Source organism: Microtus pennsylvanicus, chromosome 10, assembly GCF_037038515.1.
Source record: "Microtus pennsylvanicus isolate mMicPen1 chromosome 10, mMicPen1.hap1, whole genome shotgun sequence".
NCBI lineage: Eukaryota > Metazoa > Chordata > Mammalia > Rodentia > Cricetidae > Microtus > Microtus pennsylvanicus.
This window is the reverse complement of record NC_134588.1, coordinates 86,056,382-86,073,962: the sequence shown is the minus strand read 5'-3', so window position 1 is coordinate 86,073,962 and position 17,581 is coordinate 86,056,382. Positions and strand designations below refer to the sequence as shown.

The following is a 17,581-nucleotide window of genomic DNA, read 5'->3' as shown; positions in this document are numbered from 1 at the left end:
TTGAAGTACATCTGAAGGCATGGCTAGGAGCTCAGCTGGTAGACTACACAGAAACAAAGACTGGGCATGAGAAGCTGCTCACACAAAGACAGACAGACAGAAGCTGAAGGCACAGCTTGTCCCCAGCATCACATGCTGTCTGTCCGTGCATTCTCCCGAAATGCCCAGGCTATGACAACCTTGAAACTCCCCAAGTCCCATGTATATGACTGTGCTCCCGCTATTCACTGGGATCAGCTTGCTCTACTTCCACCATTTTGTCTGAACTTTACCAATCAAACGCTGTTGGTTCTGGCTATAATCTGACCCTGGCTGAGATTCACCTATGAGAGGTAATCTTGACAAGCCATTCGGAATCTCTCCTGAAAGAAAAACACAAGTAAAAGCCAGCATTCTTCCAGGGGAATAGATCTGACTAAAAGGTCCCCAGGTGAAGCGCCACCTGTCCGCATCAGAGCCTGCCTGGAGAACACCTACACAGACGCTAAGGTTAGAGCATCTTCATAAAAGGTCTCAGAAGGAAGTGTGGCCCTTCTGCTACGGATCTCGTCTCCTGTTTCCAGTTAGAAATACCACCTTGCATGCACTGTGAGGAAATGCTGGCAAAGCCATGTCTAGAAGGAGCATTAGAGATAAGACAAGATCTCACTCTGCAGGGGTCTCTTGCAACCTGTTGAAGTAATTCCTCCCTCTGGTATAGCAACAGCAAAAGCTCCCAGAGAGACAGCCTGCCTGGATTTATTATTTCTTCCTTTCTAAATATCCTTTTTTGGGGGAACCTCTTATCCAGATAATCAACCACTGGTTATTTTTAAAGTGTGCTAATATTTAGACAAATCCTTCTAGATCTCTCTCAGGTTGGAACAGGAAATGCTTCATGTCATTTTAATGTTTATCAACATTAGTGGTGAAATCATATCATTCTGAGGAAAAACCTCTTCAGATGGTTTTTGATATGGCTTTATCAATTAGAATGTAAGGTCAGGACCAAGCACAAAGGAAAATCACCTATAAGGCATGTACTCACCGTCTCTGAAGGTCAACAATTTCTACCATAGATTTGGGTTTTTTTTTTTTGTTTTTGTTTTTGTTTTTCGAGACAGGATTTCTCTGTAGCTTTGGAGCCTGTCCTGGCACTAGCTCTTGTAGACCAGGCTGGCTTCGAACTCACAGAAATCTGCCTGCCTCTGCCTCCCGAGTGCTGGGATTAAAGGCTTGTGCCACCACCGCCCAGCCATAGATTTGGTTTTTAAAATTCTTTTTGATTTGTTTTAATCTTTTCCCATTCTCACGGTATCCACAGTAACCAGGGACGGGGAGAATGAAACAAACCTAAGCCTATTATCAGAGGCAGGGTTAGCGTGCAGTATCTGAGAACTGAAGAGTCTGCTTCTAGTCTTGGCTTTGCTGGCTGCTGACCTTGGGCAAATCACTCATTCTCCATTTTGCCATCTGCAAAACGGGTAGTAGCATCCTTCCCTACGCCACACAGCTGACGCAGGGTTGAATGCCACATCTCTGATGCTGTGGGCCTCGCCCAATGCATAGGGCATTTTAGACGATCCATAATCATCTAAATGAATGAATGGTTCTACAGATTCATCTCTCCTCACCAAACCAGTAATGCTCAAAATCGGGGTTTGGCAAGCTACCCTTGTGAGAAGCCAGCAAGTAAATAATTTAAACATGACTGGCCATATGGTTTCCATCACAGTGACTTAATTCTATGATGCTGCATGAACCTAGCCACAGAAAACAAATTAATGGGAGTGGCTGGGCTCCAATAAAACTTTATTTACAAAACCAGGCAGGCAGGAGACTAGACTAGCCTAGTAGGTCATAGTTCCGAAGCCTCTGCTTGCTAAAATCAAAGCCTTATCTGAGCATGCACATTTAACACTGGCTTAAAGGTTTTGTGTTGGACCAAATCCGGCAAAGAGAAACCAAGAGGTGAGTCTATTATACCCAGGTTCACTTTCAACACTCACTACATTCCAGTATACTTCATGGTATATCAATTATGACAATCACCTGCCTCCCATACCATCTCCTAGCTACTCACCCATACAAGAAATCAGCCTGTTGTACACCCAGTCCCTTAAAGAGACCAGACCTATGGCTAATGCCTTGGCAGGCCAGAAGCTCTCTTGAAAGTTTCCCTTTCTCTTCCTACTCAAATCAGTGATAGCCCTTCTTTGTCTAATATTCAGAGATGAGTCAGTAACTTTATTACCCATATGTAGACAAAAAAAATAAAACTCCTTCTTCTACTTCCTTTCATTCTGTGGGGGATGGGCGGGCATGAGAGAAAGCTGCCAGAGGGTTGTTGAAGTAATTCATTCTCATCCTGAACAGCTTCCGTGGTCCAGGCTCTGCAAGAGCTAGCTCAGTAGAGAGGCAGAGCTCAGAAAACATGGAGGACTTTCCCCTGCACCAATACTGGAGACAGAGATGTGTTGACCAACTCTAAAGGCCAAGTTATTAAAATCTATATTGTGCTCATTGGTGGTTGACAGTGTTAACCTACTCCGTATCTTACGTGGTCAGATATTCTAACTTAATACAATCTACAAGCATTTCACAGATTAGTGCGCTTACTTTTCGGGTGTGCGTGTTGGGGGGCTCTCCTACCGGATCATAACCGTAAAAGAATCAACAGATCTCTATATTCACTCCTGTCCTTGCTCCATCGGAGGCTTTTATTGTGTATCTATAGAAAGAGACTCTAGATTGCAGTAAGGGCACTAAGGGAATCATTTGGCAGAATCATCTCTCTGACTCCACAATTGGCTGTTGTTATTTCCCCCATTTTACTGATGATAAAACTCAGCCCATAAAGGTTAAGTCTTCTAGCCCTAGGTCAGAAAGCTAACAAATGGCCAAAGCAATAACTGAACTCAGTTCTATTAAGGGCCACAACCTGACTCTTTTGATTCTGTCTAGTTCCCCTACACAATGATTCCCGTTGTCCCGGCACAGACAGTGACTCCATCGGCCCTGTGTATTTCAAAACAAAAAGCGATCTTTCTCTTTTTGCCCTGATCATGTTTGTTCCTAGTGTCTAGGAACTGCCCTCACCTATAAAAACAGGGTGATTTTCCACTGTCAATCCCCATTTCAGCCTCCTCCGAGAGATCCCTGTGTGGACTAACTCCATGCCTCACATTCATTAGGCTGTGAAGAGTACAAGTAGCTTTTTCTCCATCTTTCCATGGCTTCCCAACTGGTGTACGCTGAGTTCTTTCTTGGTACAAATACAAGGCGCTCATAACTTTTCAATGGATTATGAAAGTTATTCCCCCAGGGACTCAGCAAAGCCGTCATCTCTAGGCATAGCCTTTGCATTACGTCAGGGAATCCAGTCCTTTGCTAAGCTAATGGTGGTTCTTAATAATATTATTGGAATTATTATTACCTTCAATTAAAAAGCTGGCCATGAATGACTTACTACTTTAGAGAGACTCCCTAAAGAGTCACATCAGAATTTGGAATCTTTTCACCGAAGGGTACTGAGAGAGCAGGAGCCAGAGTCCCTGCCCATTCCCCTAGTAAATACATTATTTAATAAATATACCACATTCAAATACTTTTATGTTTTTGGCTGGTTACCAGGTTTTTAAATTGCCTCCCTTAAAGGTAGATAGGGCTGGTTAATCACTACCACTTTGTTCTAAAACATGCAAGGAAACCAAGAAAACTTGAAGCACCTACTCACCAAGGCATATTAGGGTAATATTCATACTATGGCAGTGGAGTGCCATCCCTCCGGAGGTCATGGGGAGCACAGGGTGAGAAGGTCCATGACAGTACTGGCTTTTGACAACACCTTGGAAGCCAGGAACATTGCTCACTGTATTCAAGGCCTACGGGTTCTTATTCTGTGTGTATGCTTACAATTAGAGGGGTTTCCTGAAAAGACAAATTGGAACACACAGGCAGCTCAGAAGCAGGCTTTGCTGTTCCCAGAACCTGATGTTAAGGCAGAACATAAATAGGTCCCCCACCTAGGAAGATGAAGTCCACGGCTAGGAGGGGAACAGCACTTTCAGCCCCGAGGCAGTGAGAGGAGAATAATCTCCTGGCTTAGGGACAGATCTCAGGGACTCAGGTGTAGAACTCTAGGAGATGGAATTTCTGAGGTCAGGAAAGACCAGAGGCAGAAAAGCCAAGGGGCCTGTGGACAGGAGAAAGAGTGCAGGCTCAGGGCTAGAGATGAAGATGCAGGGACACATTGTTTGGCTCCTGATACAAAATATAAGTAAATATTTGTTTAATAAGTAAATGAATAACTGAGACAACATTCTGCCTGGCCCAAAAGCTCTACCTTTCCTACATCAGCACCTACACAAACTCTGACTTTTAGTAGAAGATTTTCCCTTCCTGCCCCTGCCAAGGCCAAGGCATTTGTATGAAAGGATGGCACTTGTGAAAGTCTGTGGAGCTTGGAACTGGGTGTGCATACATGCATAGGCATGCATACACATTCAGTTTTGTTTTTAGTAAGATGAGTTGCTTCATGATCTGGGATCCCTTGAGTTCACAAAGGGTGGGAAGGAGATGGAAGGATAGGCTGGTACTGCCTAATAGGCCTCACTGCTGCCTGGATCTGGAGGGCTGGAGCCCAAGGAAGTGTGCCATATCCTGAGGAGTTAACTAGGAGGTTCTCTGACAGACTCTCCTCGCCTGATGTAAAGGATGCTGAAGAGAGCAGATCCTGAAGGGTTTTGCTTTTTGTATTTTTGTTTTGTTTTGTTTTTGCATTCCCACGAGGAAACTGAGGCTGGGGATCTGAGCTTCTTTGTCTTCCTATCCCTTTCCTAGGTGACTTCCTTAGCTGTACTGGTCCTCAACAGCCCAATCCTGATCATTCCTTTCTTTCTTTCTTTCTTTCTTTCTTTCTTTCTTTCTTTCTTTCTTTCTTTCTTTCTTTCTTTTCTTTCTCTCTCTCTCTCTGCCTCTCTCTCCTTCCTTCCTTCCTCTCTCTCTCTCTCTCTCTTTCTTTCTTTCTGTCAAGCAAAGGGGTCCCACATTTATAACAAGGCTCCAGTTCTAGGAAGAGCCTGGGAATCTTCTGGCAAGCCTTTCGCTGCTCTTCCTATGCACCTTCTGAAGGTCCTGCTCCACTCAGCCTCCATGCAGAACCCACAAGCAGCCTGATCTGCATAACTTGCAGAATTGAATGCACCAAGTCAGGACTCCAGCTTGAGGCAAATCCAACTCCAGGGCTGGCTGGTGGTGTGCCCCTGTGACCCAGTTCTGAGATAACCAAAAGCGACTTCCTGCCTAAAGACTGAGAAAGAAAGATTTCAAGCAATGGAATCAGTCATTGATAAGGCTGAGGGGATGTTCTGGCTGCGGCAAGGGTGTGATAACGTGGAGGAAGCTGGGTGAGACAGTCCCCGGTCTCCATCTCTATGTCCAGTACAGCTGTGCTCTCTAGTGTCTGACCTCACCCCACAGGCTTTCCACTAGTCCCCTGCAGGGATATTTTCTGCCTGCTTTCAACTGGCATGGAAGCAGTCTGTGGCTGCATCTTGATGCTACTTTGGAGACTCACTGTGCATTCTCAGACTCTGGGGAGGAGAGGTGATGGTATGAGGCAGGCCAAGGCAATGAAGATTCTCTACTTTATACCCCAGGGACTGGCTCACTGAAGGGTGTGTGATAACCATGAGACTCCATGGGCTAGCAAGATTTTGCCTATGTTTTCCTGGGGTCTCCACATTGACATGGAAACTCGGCAGGGGCGGGGTGGTGGTGGTTCTCAACATCTGTTTACTGTCTTACGTGAATCTGATGTGTGTGCACTAGAGAATGAAGTCCCCTGGAAAGTACAAAGCCAAAGCTCTCCAGAAGCTGGGTGCTAATGACATCCTTTAAAGTCCCGGATGCAGCCATCCCAAAAATCATCAGACCCTGCTTTTGCAGACATCAAGCTGAAACAGTTGCCTTCTTCCCTTGTACTAACAATGTAAGCAGTTGCAAGGGCTCTTCTAGATTCAGAAAGGTGGGACAGGATCCTGCTCTCTGCCAGGAGGGATTGTGTCCCCACTTCCTACAGGTTCCGTGTGACAAAACAAGCAAACAAAGGAAACATTAGACCAAACACTCCCTTCTAACTCAGGCCCCGTGAAAAGAGCAGGTTCATCATAGCCCTATGATCCCTCTGCCAGCCAGCCTCAGCTTAATTCAAGTACTTCCTGAAAGCTGAAATGACAGGAGTGTGACATCCTGCCCGGCTGAGGAACACCTAGTATTGACCAACAAGATGTGTACTCCAGTCACAAGGGCCAGTGCATGGTAGTGAGTAGAATTTTGCTTCCTCAGGCAGCAGAGTCGGCTCAGGCAGAGGGGCGCATTCCGGTGGTCTCACATACTTGCATGCATGCCACCTCCGAGGAAGCGCTCAGTATTTGCTGGATGAATAAAGAACGAGGAATTTGTAGAGTTGGGGACATGAGCAATTCCGGGGCTCTTGTTTTGGTTTTCTCATATCAAGGCAGACAATGGAATTTGAGGAGCTATACTCCATTGTCACCCGTGACACGTAAAATTTTTCCCAGTAAAATTTCAAGAGCGGCTTTTGCTCTAGTCTCTGAGAAGTGTCTCTTTTAAACGCTCTGTGTGTGTGTGTGTGTGTGTGTGTGTGTGCATCCATGTGTCTGTGCATGTGGGTGTTTGTGGAGGCCAGATGATGGAGTCAGAGGCTATGAGAGGCTATGGTGGGTGCTAGAAACGAAACTCCAGTCCTCTGAGAGAACAAAAGGGTCTTAAATGCTGAGCCATTTCTCCAACAGAATTCTCTTATTGGCTCTCATGCCTTTTGCCAACATGTTCTCTTCTTAAAACACAGCTACCTCCACCCAGGCCAAATAGTCCCTTCAGTGAGATGAAGACGGGAGAGGGGAGAGTTAGTTTTTCACATTGACTTATCTAAGCTTTGCTTTTAAGACTAAGTAAGTAAAAAAACAGATGATAGGAAAATAGTGCTTTGCAAGACTATAGCCTGTAGGTGCATTTATTTGCCTGGAGGGAATAATTATAAAATCTTGTTACCACACCATTTACCCAAGACCTACATTTTCATGAGCAAATGTGGCTCATGAAATCAATTCTTGGGAGTCTTAGGCTGAGGGGGAGTGGCCTGGTGGCTTACAGAGTCTTCTCCGAGAGGTTCGCTACCTGAGCTGGCAGCTGGGCTCTGGGATACGGCTTTCTGACATCCGGTTCGGGTTAAGCAAGACATTGCATCTGTCATAGAATACAAGTCGGGGCTCACTGACAAAGCTTCTGGGTCTTTGCTCTCGTCTATGGGTCCCTTTCAGTCATACATTAAGCCTTTAAACCTCTCCTTTTGATTTAATACCAATGCTTTGCAGCTTTTAAGAAAGTGAAATTTGTTGTACAAAGTTGAACTTTCAATTTCTCCTTAAGTTTTTATTAGGTCAACAAGGAGAATAAAACAGATGCAAATTTCTCCCACAAACTATCTTTTCATTAAGGTCATAGCGATTTGTTAAGAGGATTATTCTGAAGGGTTAGAATGGAAGTTAAAAATCAGGATTTGCAACTATTAATGCTTAAAAGAAATTATATATATACATATATATGTATATATAAAAGAGAACAGAAAACTGCCCCTTGAATACTACTTAATATTGATATTTTTACTTGTCAAGAATTTTCAAAATCTTGGTCTGCTTCAAGTGAACATCAATGTATGATCATCAATCATTCTGTGGGCCCCCTCAATAACTCCATAGTCTCTACACCTTGGCCGGATAGAATTTGAAACTTCCTCCTTAACAGACAAGGTTCTTCTTACTGGAGGGAAACTGGGACTTGGAAAAGAGCACCTGCCTCTTTAACAGGACCATTTTCATAGGAATTCATGAGGAAGAGATTTGGGGTTTCATTCTTAAAATAAGACCAAATTTTGGGGAACAATTATACATAAATTATTTTTTTAATAAAATTTCCATAGTTCGTGAGTTTTATAAGGAGGAAAAAATGAAACAGGTGTTGGCTTATTCAGTCCATTTTTATTTCCTCAGCCAGATGGTCTGAGGGCTTGGTGAGCCATCCCTGTCTTCTGTCCGTGCCATCATCAAGAGTCAAACATAGTGCAGACATTTACCATTTTACCCAGCATTGTCGCAAGCCCCTCCCCCGTCATGCACTCACTCACTCTGAAACCTCTAGGTTATCATCAAACTTATTAAATTCCCTATTTTTAATTGATATCACTTGATAACGAGCTTGCGGTGACACAAGCCAATCTTCCCATGTGCCTTTATTAGCATGAGAACGCATGTCTTTGGAAAGCTTTATTGTCTCAGCTCCCAAGTGTCCCACGGTCTATTGCACTGAATGGTTGGATTGAAATGCCCAGATCATTCAGAAAAAGACAGACAGAGCTCAGCACCGACCTGGTGGGAGGCCCACATCAAATGAAGAAGAATGTCTGGGGAGGGGAGTCAATACATTCATGGATGTTTTGATGTGATTTTGACTTCTTTGCAATCTTAAAAACACCAAAAGAATGAGCTCCTGACATGCAGAACCCAAGGAATGCCCTGCACAGTTAGTACATGCTGCTACAAGGTAGGTGCAGGGAGAGGAGGGCCCTTTCCGGCAGCCTGCTGCAAAAGTGCTGCGGCAGACTGTGGCCCATGAGGGGGAAATAATACATTTCAGGCAAGTGTAGGTTAAATAAGCCCTTGAGGACCAGTCCATGAACTCCACTCTAGTGGAAAATGAGGCCCACATTCCAAAGCAATTTCACAACACGCCCAACCCCCCCTTTTAATAACAGCCCATTTTTATGTAGGGGGTTGCCTATTCTGCAATTCTGTAATAGTGAATTTTTGCTCATTGTGTTTCGGCATCACAAGGTGTGCCTGTTTCTTCCCCGCGTATCAGTTTGCAGAAAGTAATTGCTCTGCAATTCTTAATCCCACCGTTCACGCATTCCTTTCTACATTGTCCCGGTTTGTCATGTCTGACCTGTCACCTAAGAGCTGATCTTCCTCAACTAAAATCCATCTGAGAACCATCTTTTCTCTTCATGATGTCTGGTATGAAGGTGTACTGTTTTGACTAAACTAGCAAAACATTTACAGAGTGTCTTTCCCAACCCTAAGGACAAACCTGTTTGTATAATGAAATGGCGCACTTGGACTTGGGACTACTACTCAGTAAGTGTGATCTAGTGAAGAATAATCTTGATATTTTTCCTTTGCCTGTGCCACACACTATGCTAGGAATTATACACGTCCAATCCTTTTTAAATTCCTGATAATCTTCCCCATAGGGTTTGTCCCTTCTCTATGTTCATGGAAAAGTGCCATTAGGACCAGAAATGTTGTCCCTGTCCCCTTTTATTGTTGTAGCCTTTTATCAAAACAAGCATCTGGAACAGAGCAGGTACCCAACAAGCATCTTCTGAATAACCAAAATCCCCACTTTACAGCTTGGGAAACAGAGGTACAGAGAAGCAATTTTTCTAAGGTCAAAGAAAGAGTAAGTAAAATTTTAGGCTTCAAATAAAAATTAGTAACAACACATACACTCTTGAAAGATGTATATTCTCCTCTCCCCAATACACACTCATACACACACACTGTATACACACACACTGTATACACACACACGAGAGAAAGAGAGAGAGAGGCTCTCAAAACTCTGCCTAGTTCATTCTTACCTTTAGCTAACCATTGGTCAGTAGCTGAAGGACGCATTCATATCCATCGGAATCAACCTGTCCTTACTTTGTTGGCATATTTAACTGGTTCTTGGCGACCTCCCTGCCCCTCTCCTTTGGCGTGCTGTGCCCCTGGACTATGGACTATTCATTGCAGCTACCACAAGGTATATAACCAATCAGCCTTGGAGAAAAGCTGTTTGGCAGCAGCCATGAAAGCTGAACAAAGTTATTTGGAAATTAATCTGAGGCTGAATGCTGTCTCATGAGTCTGGCTTTGGGAGAAAAAAGATGAAAGGAGCCTATGCTTGTTGTTATTAACGTGAACTTACATATATCACACAGGCACACCACCAGTGCACTGACTGAAAGTTAAAATATGATTATCAAAGGATAAGAGGGACTTACAACTGTGATGTAAAACATCAAGAAATATGTCCTGGATCTCTGCATTCTGCAGGGTTACAAAGTAAGTTCTGAGCTAAGGAGAGTTAAAAGAGAGAGCGGGGGTGAGCAAATTGAAATATCTTTAGGTAGACTTAAGTATAGCTTCTGAGATTATAATTCAGATCAGGGCTTGAAATCCATTTCAACATTCCTTAGCCGCTAGTCATCTGACAAAGGCCTGCAAACAGGGAGGAGGAGGACGGCTGCCACTGCCCGGGAAGAGGGGCTTATCTGATTCCTGTCCATCTTTCTGCAGGTTCCAATCCTAGCACAGCTGGCCTCTCCTCCCAGAAAGCCTCAGCAGGAGAGGGTAAAACCCAGCAAGCTGAAGGCAGCGGCCTGTGGTCCTGCAGGGACCCTTCTTTGTGGGATGTACCTGGCATGCATGTGCTGCTGGCAGACAAAGTCAGGCTCTGAGATAGGACAGCACCTACTTGTGCCCTGGTGGCAGAAGACAATTCCATGTGGAGAGCCCACAGGGCTACCAACAAACAGTAAACCATGGCTCAAAGCCCCCCACCCCCAACCCAGGGCCAGGTAGACTTCTGAAAGCCAGAAGCACGCATGCAGGGCTAATAAGCACTCCCCTTCATTTACATACTCCAGCATTCAATCTTCCATCCATTCAGGGTCAATTCACCCATTTTCCTTTGTTCAAACTGTAATGGACAGTTGGGGTTGAAGTGTGAATTGCACACCGCAGGCTTGTGTTTGAAGCACTTGGTTCTAAGCTGGCCATACCAGTTTCAGACGGTTATAAAGACTTGGGGGCATAGACCTTGCTGACAGATGCTGGACTCGGGATGGGTTTAGGGGGCATACCACACCTACGCTGACCTTTCCTCTTTTTGTACTTCTCAATGCTCCAGCGTGTGAAAGCTTCCACGAGAGCCGCTGTCATGAAGCTGTTCCGCCACGCTTTTGCCTCCATGACAGTCAGTTCTTCTGCAGCCATGAGCTCGTATGCTTTTTCTTTTAAATCTGTTTCTATTGGGTACTTCTCCACCGGGATGAGAAAAGCTAGCACACGGAATAACTCAGTGCCATAATTAAATGCACAGACTTGGGTGGGTCTTTTGCGAGATTTCTGGAGGGCTCCCAAAGCTGACCAAACTCCAGAACCTTCATCTATAGAGATGGAATACCAGCACAGCCGACCCTTGAGGGCAGGCTGCCTAGAGGCCCCGAGTAATCCCAAACCCTTACTGTATTGCCTGGTGCAAAGGAAGTGTCCCACAGCCAGTGGGGTGCACACGTGGTTGAGGGCTCTGTGGAAGCTGCTGCAATAGAGGCGGTAGGTGCCGGCCTCTAGTCTGTGTGGCTAGCACTGGGCAGGGGATGTAACACACGAGCAAGATGGAATGTACAAGAGAGCTCACCTAGAGTGTCAAGAAGCCCAAGGAAAAAAGAGGCCAGGTCCTACCAAGATGGCCTTGTGGTTACTGGGAAAAGGAGAGAGGTAGAAGAACACAGTGAGAGACACAGGGTGTCTGCCCCTCTGTGCTACTGTGGAGTAAGAAGGCCAGGAAAGGCCAAAACAGACCTGAGTTCAAACTCAGAACTATTCACAGACAAGCTCCTGAGACTGTCCTGAGGGGCCTGTTCTGAACGATGCAGCCGTCTCCTGTTCGGCAGGGGCACATCTGCCATCACCTGCAGGAAACGCATCCCAGTGCATGGCTCATCCTGGAGTCTGGCAGCGCTCATTTGCATATTTAAAACCCCAAGAAGTTCGACAATGGATAACTTGTTTAACTGGCTTGGTTCAAAATTATCTCACCTTAAGATAATAGTTACATCCGGTACTCTACACAGGAAGAACTGCAGGTCCCGGGAGAAAGAGCGAAGGGAACGGAGCTTGACCAAGCTGAACCTGAATTCTGTGGCACTGGGGAACAGATCCCCCTCCCCGTCCCTCTTATTCTCGTGGAGTGAAAGCACCCTCTCGCATGCCACTGCTCTTTGCCATAAGTAGCGACAATGCTGACATGTCTGTCAAGCAGAAGTCACTCAAGGTGACTGCCTTTACGGAAAACAAACGGCAGAATGTGCTCTCGAAGGGGTCTGACGGGGAACAGATTTTCAGATCAGAGCCACTGGAGGATGTGTAGGTGGGCACAGAGGTAGAGAGGCAGGCAGGGGAGAGGACTCAGTACTCCACATCGGGCACCGCCCACCCCAACCCCGCGCCCTCACTGGCCATGCCCTCAGTTTCCTTATGATGAAATTAAGGAATGTGTTGCTTTTCATTTCTGCCCATTTGTCACCCTAAAGCAAAAGGTCTTGTGGAGTTCACGGTGGCCACCATCTAGGGAGCCCTAAACCCACTCCTACGATGCCATCTCCCAGCATGGCGATTGTCATGCTCTCTGTCTCCTCCCATGGACAGGACAGCATTCTCTGGCTTACAATCCTCCATAGCTCCCTAGTTCTTTTAGAACATTAGGAGGCATGCTCTAGGCTGAAAGTCACCTCACGACACCTGTCCCTTCAGTTTAGGGACTGAATCTTTCCAGTCTGGAAGTCTCCCCACATCAGACTTTCCAGAGATTTTATCTGAGAGATTATCCTGGTTCTTAGTCTCTTCACGGACCCCTCCCCACCTCGTACTGACCATTATCTAACTAGTTCATTTACTTGTTAGTATCTGATTTCTGATTTCTCCCAAGGACAGAATGTTATCAACTGCTCTGCATTTACCTGACTTATTTACCTAACAACTGCTTACTTGCCTGGCACAAAGACTTAGCAAGAAATGGATGCTTAGTACGTTTCAGTTAGAATAAGGGGGTGATTGGTCTCCATGAAGAGGCGGGGCCTGCTTGCCCCTTCAAGGCCCATGGCACAACAGCATGCTGGAAACCACCCAGGTAGAGTGAAGAACCATGCCCAGCACCCCCATTTTCCATCCTTGCTCTACATGCTTGTCCTGGCCCCTTAGAGAACACTGTGTTCTTTCTATCCTTGCTACTATGAAGGGAAGACCTGTGCTTGTGTTCTTTGTATCTCGGGTCTCTACTGGACTCCACAGGTCTTCCATGGGGATCAAGAACCCAGATTGCTCTCTAGACCCAAAGCATCTCTACACCATGCATCCAGGGTATCTTATCCTTAAGGCAGGAGGGGCTTGCCTTAAGGAATTGTAAAATGCATTAAATTCTGCTGTTTTCTTCTGCACATGCATCATCTCAGAGAAAGGACATTTCCAGCAGAAATCGTGCCGGTGGAGGCCTTAAACTCAGGGTTCCTGTCTCTCGTCTTTGCTGGGGGTCCCTGAGCAGTCCTTCTTATCTGTCCAAACCTTGGTCTCTCTAGCACATGGGATGAACCTGAATACCCCCTTCCTTTGTTCCTACTCTGAGCCTCAGACCTCCATACCCTCCGTCTTGCAGTCCATAGGCGTGGGTTAGTGAGGGGTAAATCTGAAAATTATAGCCAAACAAGTGTTTTCCCAAGAAAAGCTCACACTCAGGGAAAAGGGAGAGCAGACAGTACTCTCTAATTGGTGTTTCAATCCAGACTCCGCCTGCCATGCACAAGCTTGTACCAAATGAAGGGATTTTCGTATCCCTTTAAGATTCAAGACTTTCCACAGACAGCAAAACTGTCAAAATTATAGCAGTGCCTGTTGTCTCCCATTTCATCATTACCTACTCCTGTACGTTAGCTCAGTCTGCTCGGTCAGCAGACGCTGAGGCTGGCCCAGGAGAGCACAGAACTTCACAGATCTCCCCCAGGACGAGAATGCCACAGTTCCATGGAGGAGATGGGCCATTCCTTCTCCTGTGAACACTCCAGAGCAGGAGGCCCGCCTTCCTTCAGATCCTGGGGCCCTTCAGGAGATTGTATGACAGCTTCAATGTAAATAGGACACATCTGCATGAGTCAAAAAAAAAAGCCACATCCACGAATGGCAGTGGCCTGTGTTTATTTATCATCCACAACTGGAAATCAGGTTCTGGTTTTGGTTCAGCTGATGGTTTCTGACAACCTCGAAGACATTTTGAAACAATTTCAGCTTAGTATTGACTGCAGAAATTATCCTCCATTTGTTTTGTTTCCCAGTATTTTTTTCCTACTACCTGGCTGAGAAAAGATAGCTGGCATCGACAAAGGTGTTTGCATCTCTTGGACCAGGACCTGGCTACACACATGTCTGATGAGACATGTGCTTCTTGCTGGCAATCAGACCCTCTTGCCTGCTTTGGCTCTCTGCTCCCTGCCTGGAGACACTTAGTGTCAGGTAGGAGGGCTTCTGAGGCATTCCTTCCTCCGATCCTCTTTACCAGTCAAGTGAGTGGTTGTCTTTGTCATCAGGAACTGAGGAACAGAAGGCGCAGGAAGAGTTAAACATATTGACAAAAGTCACATCCTGGAAAGTGTCAGTGATTACTATGGCTTATTCCTCACCATCAAGAGTCCAGACAGACAGGCAGGCAGGCAGACACACACACACACACGAAAGTTACTCAGTTATAAAGGCAACATCGTTAGTTTTCCTTGGAGACACGATTTTCTCTCCTGAAAGTCACTATATTGTACATACCCTATACACTTCACATCCAAATCACCATTTCTATCAACTGTTTACCTCAAATTCCTGCACAACTTAATTCTATTGGACTCTGCAGGTGGATGATAAAAATGACTTCTACTAGCAGTAACACTGATGGTGTGTGCTGCTGACCTTTTGTTGACAGTTGGTTGTCATTTGGGGGAATGACCTTCGACGTTACCTCAAAGTTGTCAAGGGATTACTGTAACCTATCAAAACGGCACCTTAAGCAATGGCCAAGCCTGGACTGATGTGAAAGGATACCCATAAAAAAAGGAATACAAGAGAGACGCCTACAGTTTTTGTAGAACAGCTTAAATCTTGTAAAAATAAAGTACGTGTGTATATGCACCCCTGTGGGTGAGTCTTGGGAATCTCCGCAATAACATCGTTGGGGGGGGGGGTGGGTGCTGAGGATGTGGAAGGGAACTTTCACTTTTATATTCATTCATCTCTAGTCTATCCAATTTTTTTTTTTGGTTTTTCGAGACAGGGTTTCTCTGTGGTTTTGGAGCCTGTCCTGGAACTGGCTCTTGTAGACCAGGCTGGTCTCAAACTCACAGAGATCCGCCTGCCTCTGCCTCCCAAGTGCTGGGATTAAAGGCGTGCGCCACCACCGCCCGGCTCTATCCAATTTTTATAAGTTGTGTCATTAAAAAAGCAATAAAGAAGACAGTTTAAAGTATCGTTGGTCAGTGGGCATAGGCAGATCCAGTCACCTGCGGTGAGCGCTGCATGGTGATTCTGTGCAGGCTGTATCTCCTGTATCCCTGGACCTCCTGCCTGCTAGCTCACCTCTGTCTTAGAGCATCCACATGATCTACCTCTTCTCCTCGTTTAGAGCGATTCTCATTCCTGGTTACAAATCTCAATATTCTTGCCTTCTGCATCCAGGCACATCAAGGCAGTTGAGAACAGCTTGTACCTCAGAGGAAGCTGCTGAACTGAGTCCTGTAGACAGGGAAGACTTGCAGCACCCCAGCTGGTTAGGAGGTGGCCAAGGGATTCACAGGTCACAGGCCGCAGCTAAGCAATGCCCAAAGCTGCACCCCCATTTTGAACCAAGCCTTCTTGCTGTGCCACCCACATTTAGCATGCACAGCTCTGTGTTTCAGAAGACAGATGTCACGGCGCAACGGCAGGACATGGACCGGGTGCTGGGTAGTAGCACCTGCCAATCAAATTGCTTTTCCGGTGAGCCTACATTGCCCAAGCTCTTAGAGTACAGTTTCCAATCTGACTTTCACGTTTCAGGCTGAAGTTTCAAGGACGCATCTGGACAAAATATGCTTTCCATAGAGGCCAGCAATTTATTTATTTATTGCTTATGACATTGTACTTGGCAGCTAAGAAGACATAAAACAATTTGAACCACTCTGCAGAAAACGGGTGCAGGGCTGTCCCCAGAGACCCTGATGGAAGATAATGAGGGCCAATGGAATGGAGCAGCTCTTTCTATAATTGACAGGCAGAGCTTTGAGAGGCAAGGCCAGCAGTTGGCATTCCTGCCAGGATCCCCCATATCTTTCTGCTCTGGCTCCTGCTTTGGCACAGAGAGGAGACCAGAGCCATATGCTGGAAGCCTTGTCTGATGGTTCAGATTGAAGCCAGTGTGAGGACCTTTGCCATCTGCCTGTTTTGCCAGGGTGCAGGGAGGTTTGGAAAACTCACAATGAAGGGCTAATTTCACTTCCCTCCGCCTTTCCCCTGACACCAAAGGAGCCCTTCTCCTGGCCTATCCTCTCCTCCCAGAACAGAGCTCAGCCAGTGACTGACAGGAGAGGAGAGGGTGTGTACCCCAGCTCCTCACTCTTCTGATGGTTGAGGCTTAGGTTGACACGCCACAAGTCCGCTGGAACTTTCCAGCAAGCCTGTCTGCAGGTGTCAGGCACCTACAGTTAGGGTTTGACAGCTCCGCTCCATTGCTTGCCTTTGCCTTCCTGTCCTGTTCCTCACTGCCAATCTGATGCTTCCTGGGCCACACTTCTCCACCGTAAGTTTCTGTGTCATACCCATGTCACAGGACCTGTTACGCAGGCCCCGTTCAGACACTTCCTACCACAGTCTGGCTAGTTTTTAAGGCAGAGGCTGAAATAAAGTCCTATGATTGTTCCTGGCATGTAGACCCATGGGCCTGCACAGGGTTTAAAGTAATTCAAATCAGTGTACTTCTGTTTTTGTTTGTTTTTTTTTAAAGGAAGATTTAACAAGTAAATCTAAATCTTGGCTTGTATTGAAACAAACAAACAAGAAAGGATGTAGTTATAATTCTACTGGGCATGCATTTCCTTATGGTCTGGGAGGAGATTCTTGTAAGACTTCTTTAGCCAGGTCTTAAAGGTGAACCTATCCCCCCATTGATGCTTCTGTCAATGGGCATTTTTACTTGACTCTTGAGGGTCCCTAGGCGAGCCACCTCAGCTATGAAACCAGGTGGTCTTTCTCTGCAAGAGTCTGTTTTGTTGAGGGCCGAAGGCATGGCATGCAACAAGACCTCAACTGTATGCAGAAAAAAAAAACAACCCATGAGCTGAGGAATGGGCGTGGCCAGGGGTACCAGAATGCCAGTCATGGAAAACCTGCTCACAGCTGGCAAGTCTATGTCAGGTGGTTGGCTAAGCCCTCCCCTTCTCTGTTTGGTCCTCACAGACGATCTACAAGGTTGTGCCTACTATTATCCTCATGTTTTACATGAGACACTTCAACATCAGAAAGTAAAACATCTTCGAACCACACGTAAAGATGAAGCCAGGACTTTAATTCCTGTTCCTATAACTCCAGCATGCAGGTTGTTCTTTTTTCACATGATGTGGCTCAGCTCCTTTATCAAGGGCCTCGATGAGTTCAGACATCATGGCATCTTCATCCAGGCCTGA

General features: G+C 45.9%; 1 protein-coding gene across 19 annotated transcripts in view; it reads right to left on the bottom strand.

Annotated features, from left to right (window-relative positions):
• The window catches only part of Erc2 (ELKS/RAB6-interacting/CAST family member 2), an 885,961-nt gene that overhangs the window by 121,569 nt on the left and 746,811 nt on the right, over window positions 1–17,581 (bottom strand). The window contains exon 20 of one of the 19 annotated variants that reach the window (XM_075988885.1): window positions 4,152–4,174. The exons of the other annotated variants lie outside the window; for them this stretch is intronic. The gene's annotated coding sequence lies outside the window, so the exon portion shown is untranslated. Of the gene's footprint in view, window positions 1–4,151; window positions 4,175–17,581 lie in introns of those variants that run through there. 19 annotated transcript variants of the gene reach the window in all.